At 42.8% G+C, this 6,255-nt stretch overlaps 1 pseudogene; it reads right to left on the reverse strand.

Annotated features, from left to right (window-relative positions):
• Nucleotides 1-4,397: 4,397 nt before the first annotated feature.
• On the reverse strand, nt 4,398-5,441 carry LOC101638936 (annotated as a pseudogene).
• Nucleotides 5,442-6,255: the final 814 nt, after the last annotated feature.

Raw genomic sequence — 6,255 nt, forward strand, 5'->3', positions numbered from 1 at the left:
TGTGTCGGGAAGGTGAGCATCATAGAATGCCAATTTACTAGAAGAAAGTATTCTTGTGTTGAGGGAGTTCTTGAGTGGAGGCCCAATGTCCTTCTGCTACCTTAATACTAAACCTATAAATGTAGGCTCATAGATCTATTTCTAGATTGATTTCCTAATGGATGAGTTAACTATGGAAGTGTATAATTTCTGTTTACATTGACTATGGGGGGTTGCTTCTAGGGGAAAATTTCCTGTAGTATTCCTAACAAGGGCACACCCTTGCCTATCAGATTAATACCTGTCATATTAATGCAAGGGGAGCATTGGGATAGTAAATACATGGTGGTTCTGAATCCCCTTTCATTGGACCCCACTAGGCCAGCGGTCCCACCCAAGGGCCAATGACTGCCATTTCCACACTTAAGGTGGTTATACTTTGCTTCCACTCCCATCAGGGACATTAAGTCCTAAGTCCAAGGGTACAGGTGGTCTTAAGGTAGGTCTTAGTTCATTCAGTCATGCTTCCACATCCAGTCCTTCTGGTGTGGCCTTTGTGGGATGCCATGTTCCCTATAAGGCCAGTGTCTAAGGTCATCATAGTGCTTTGTCCATGTCCACGGCATGGTTCACTGAAAGTTGAGTAGAAACTTATTCAAAGTGTCTACCTGGGAATGTAGAACCAGGTTTATTTTCCTCTTAGATCTCCAACAATGATTGTTTAGCATCCCTTCCCGATGTGAGGTTGCTCCTCCCTATTTACCCACCATACACACCAATGGAAGTAAAAGTGCCTTCCCGGAAATGTAGATGCTCCCCTCCCTGGTCTTCACTTGATTTCCCAGTGAAGTTCTCTCATTCTTGCGGAGGGCCTGTTGATTGTGGAGGGCTCGTCTCCATCTTGTATGGAATCAAGTGGATGGTCTTCTCCATCTCCCCCTTCTTAAAAGAGTGACCCCATCCAATGTGAGGTCACCTCTTTTGAGGTGATTATAATGAAGTACATATAAAGGGGGTGATGCATAGTTCATGGCTGGTAGGCAAACTTTCTACCCCTTTGTTTGGGAATTGGCCTCCAAGATTTGTTTAATTAGTAGTGTTTCTCCTTATAGTAGTGGACTCATGCAATATTTGTCTTTTTTGTGATTGACTAACTTCACTCAGCATAATGGTTTCCAGGTGCTTCTATGTCATGGGATGTCTCATACTTTCTTCGCTGTTTTTCAAGGATTCAGAGTATTCTACTGTGTGTATGTACCATAGTTTATTAATCCATTCTTCCACTGTTGGGCTTTTGGGCTGTTTCTAGTTTCTTGCTATTGTGAATTAACTGTCTGTCCTTGTTTTGCTCTTATGACTGTCTGTTGGTCTATGTAAAGGTTCCACATGGGCATAATTAAATGTTATGGAATCCATAATTTGTTTTGATTCTTTGTTAGTCCAGGTTGACTAGAGAAACAAATCCAGAGACACTCATATATGTGTAAGAGAGAACTTTATATCAAAGAGCATTTGTACATTAAGAAAACATCCCAGCCCAGTCCAGATCAAGTCCATATGTCAAATAAGCCATATGTCAATACTAGTCCATAAATTCCTCTTTCACTCACGCAGGTATGCAATGATGCTGAATGCAGGAAGATCACAGGGCAGTGGGTAGAAAGTCTTGTGGCTCCAGTGGTAGTGGAAGCATCTCAGCACTGGCATAGGTCTCCACGTGGCTCCTCCAGTTCCAGGGCTCTGGCTGCATCAGTGTAGCTCCATGTGGCTTGTCAGCAGAAAAACAAAGCAGAGAGTGTGTGTGTCCCACATGCAGGGAGGAAGACAGGAGTTCCCAGAATCCTCAGGAGAAGGCCATGCCCACACAGAGGCATTATTCTCTATGACCTGATTGACAGGCTAGACTCCACTCCTTCATAAGTTGTTATGAGATTATGTAATTACCACAGATTCATACCGTCAAATGCCTTTTCATAGTCAACAACACTCAGGGAAATCTCTTTCTAGTATTCTCTGCTTTCAGCCAAGATCCATCTGACACCAGCAATGGTATCCCTAGTTCTATGTCTTCTGAATTCACTTAAAATTGTTGGCAGTTCCTTGTTGATGTATTTGTACAATAAATTTAAAATTTTCCTCAGCAAAAGTTTACTTGCATATGACTAATTATATTGTTCATTAATTTCTGCATTCTGTTTTGATAATTTTTCTTCAGAATGGGCACAATTATGGATCTCTTCCAGGAGTTTGGCCAGATAGCTGTCTTCTAAATTTCTTGGCACGGCCTAGTGAGTGCTTTCAGTGCTGTATCAGCTTGTGAAAACACTCTCATGGTACTCTGTCAATTCCTGGAGCACTGTTTTCCACGAATGCCGTCAGTGCCACATGGAATTCCTCCTTCAAGACTGTTGATTCTTGACCATAAGCTACCTTTTAAAGTAGTTCCCCATTGACCAGTTCTTTTTGTATAGTGATGCTGTGTACCTCTCATCTCATTTTGACACTCCCTTCATCATTCAATATTTTGTCCATAGAATTTGTCAGCATACAACTCGATGCTTGAATGTTTTTCTTCATTTCTGTCAGCTTGAGACATGCTGAGTGTGCTTTTCCTTCTCGGCGTTCTAACTCCAGGAGTTTGCACATTTCACTCTAAGAGTGCATTTTGTCTTTTTGAGTTGCCCTTTGACAATTTCTGATTAGCTCTTCCTCGTCACTGGTGCTTCTGTTAGCTTTAGCTAGTCTAGGTCGAAGAGCAAGTTTCGAGTCTCTGCTGACATCTACTGTGGTCTTTTCGCTCTTTCCTGTCTTGTTCATGACCTTTTGCTTTCTTCATGTGCGATGTTCTTGATGTCCTCCCACAGCCCATCGGGTCTTCTGTCTTCAGTGTTCATTGACGCCAATCTATTCTTCAGACAGTCTCTAAATTCAGGTGGTAGAGACTAAAGGCTGCATCTTGGGTCTTGTGCACTGGTTTTGATTTTCTTCAGCTTCTGCTCGAACGTGCCTGTAAACAGTTGATGATCTGTTCCACAGTTGACCCTGGCCTTGGTTTGGCTGCTGATACTGAGATTCTCCATCGTCCCTTTCCACAGATGTAGTCGATTGGATTCTTGTGTTTTCCACCTGGCAAGGTCCACGTGCTTTGGCAGTTAAAAGATGGTATGTGCAATGAAGAAGTCATTGGTCTTGCAAAATTCTGTTTGTCCATCTCTGGTTTCATTGCTGTCATTAAGACCCTACTTTCTAGCTACTGGTCCTTCTTGTTTGTTTCCATAGATACCTAAAAGGCAAAAGAAAAAAAAAGGTAATCAATTTAGAAAACTCACTCAAATGTCCACTTTGTTTAGATGAAGTAAAAATGATGGATCTAAAAAATAAACCAGGTTACATTTCTTTTAAAATTAATGTGCTATAGAAAATATATCATTAGGTTAGAATGAGGAGGGCCTATTCAAATTTGAACCTTGATGACCTCACTTGTAAGATGAGGGAGGTCGACTTTCAGGGCCACCTGTGATGAATTGTCTTACCTGTTGTTGCAACACCAGAGTGAGGTTTTCCATTGTGCTAGTTAGCTACAACTAGCACCTTCTGCTTTCCACTGAGCCTTTCAGATCATTCAGAAAACACATGCTCTTTGTTTTATTGTAATGCTTCAGCCAGTTGAGATAGTTCAGAAATCTTATACTAGTATGTAGTATGCATAATAATTATATATTATGTGTGTTTTTATAATGGTACATAGCAGCAATGGTATATGTATGATCTTTAGTTGATGTTGAATTAATTTTGACTCCTAGAAGCCTTATGTATTGGAGTAGAACTGCTCATCGTAGAGTTTTCTTTCTTTTTTTTTTTTTAGGACTCATAATTCACTTTATTATCATTTGCTCATATGTATCTCTGTACATATAAAAACCCCAATTTCCTTTCTGGTGGAACAACAGGACAGCGACAGTGCCTTTCAGGGAGTGGCTGCTTCTTCTCTACATAGGTGCACCACAGGTCCCAGATGGCGCACCTCTACAATCATCTCTTTAAAAAGACAGACCAAGTATTTAATAAATGGACTTAAATTTATAAACACCTTAAGATGATTTGAAAATGTATAATAAAAATAGTTAACAAAGGTTTTCCCAATACGCAAACAGCCACGCCCACCTAAAATTTTATATATCTGATCTACTTAGCTGATTTATTCTAGTGGATAACAAGCTACTAGAGGGCGATTTTCCTAACAAAATTTGGTGGGGCAATGAGTAACATCTCTAGGTCCTTGGCAAAGATGTTAAAAAAACAGCATTGCTATGATCAAAAGAAAAAGAAGGAACAAAGTTCCTGGTCCTATGGTTGCACGGGGTCCGCAAAGCCCACGGAGCAGACGAGGTGAGGTGAGGCTCACCAGGCCGAGTGAACTAGGCACATGTCACAGATGGCGCACTGGGCTGACACACGCTCTCATCATACAAGTCTTCAGGTAGTTCTTCTTCGTCTCCATCAGGAAAACAGGTGGGGAATGGTAGATTTTTGCACAAGTCCTTAGATGTAGGCAAGGAAGAATCTTTGATCTTTACGAAGCAATTTTTATGTCCAGGCACAGAGCCATTTACATAGATTATATTATGCTTTGTGTTTATTCTCCACACTTTCAAACCATAGGCGGTCCTATCTCTGTTTCCCATCCGGCCAGGCAATTTCGTTCCAGGCCATACTCTGGCAGTATCACCAGTGGAAATGGCTCCAGGTCGCCGGTGGGTTTTCGTTTGACCATGAGTAGCAGGCTGGTCTTTAACCCCTCATCTTTTCATGACACCTTGAAAACCGTTACCAATAGTTTTGGCTGTGACATCCACATACTGTCCGGGCTGAAAATGTGCAGCGTCCAGAGGAGTGCCTGGCTTAATTACAGCATTATCCGGCACACGAAAGATTTTAATTTTCTGTTTTGGCGGTAATCCAAGTTGTTGATAAAATTCCAATATGGACATAGCTTTACGAAAGCGTGATGTAGTTTTCCCTCCTACAGTTAGGGTGGCCGTTTTCCCATCAATGTTTTCCTTCGGCGTGTATTTTAGGACATGACAGTCTTGTACCTGCAGTAATGTGACCACATGCTGTTGACCGTCTTTGGTCCCTAAAGGCATCATGCCCAGCTTCAGTGCAACGCGGCCCGACTCTAGACAGGTGCCCAAGGATGTATAGGCCATGGCTCATCTTTCAGAGGACACAGTTTACTTTCTAGTTGGGCTTTGTTCTCCTCAGAGAACAACTGCTTAATAAATGGGAGGTTTTCTTCAGAAAGATGTTCATCCCACCAAGTGCTACTCTTGCTCTGGAGACTTCTAACGAAAAGCCATACCTTTGTTCTGAGCCCCGAGCCCCGGGGCAGCACCCCGGGCACCGACACCGGGGCCCAGCACATGGGTGCTGGCCTGCGCCAGCAGCCTCCAGCTCGGCATGGCGTGGCTGGGGAGCACCCCACCTACGACCCATCATAGAGTTTTTTCAAGGCTGTGCTATTGTATAATGGGCTACCTGGCTTGTCTTTAGAGACATCTCTGGGTGAGTCTGAATTACTAACCTTTCAATTCATAGCCAGATGCTTAAATATTTGCACCAGCAAGTGACTCGCATATACATAGTCAAGGTGGCTTCAAAACATTAATGGAATAAAAAACAATGGAATTTTCCCATGAAAAATGTGAAAGCCTCTCGTGTCCATTTGCAGAGTTGCTATTGACTGGAGTCAGTCCTGACACATGGTGACCCCATCCACAAGAGAACAAAATACTACTTGGCGGGTGCTATGTCATCCCCAGGGTCAGTGCAAATCACCACTGTGATCCATTGGCTGTTTTCAGAAATAGATTGCCAGATCTTCCTTTCTAGTCCTTCTTATTCTGGAAGTTCATCTGAAACCTATTTCGCATCACACAAACTTCCACTGACCGATGCAGGATGACTATTCATGAGATGCATTGGGTCTTTCACATGAAAGACAGGAATTCTACCACTGAATTGACAATGCCTACCCCTCCCTCCCCACCCCCACCCCCAACACACACACACACACACTCATTCAACTGCTGGGCCAGGTGACCCACTATTATTCACCACAATGACAGCATAAGGTATTGTCCTCCCCAATTTACAGATGGGGCAGGTAAGCTCTCTGGGAGGTTACCCAAGGTCATCGGAGGCTAAATATGAACTTTCATGAAGATTCACTGCCTGATACCAAGACCTCCACCTTGGCCCATCCCTTCCTGCTAA

This window comes from Echinops telfairi, unplaced genomic scaffold (assembly GCF_000313985.2).
Source record: "Echinops telfairi isolate 266 unplaced genomic scaffold, ASM31398v2 ScPeMD7_7469;HRSCAF=8507_0, whole genome shotgun sequence".
In the NCBI taxonomy this organism is placed as follows: Eukaryota; Metazoa; Chordata; class Mammalia; order Afrosoricida; family Tenrecidae; genus Echinops; species Echinops telfairi.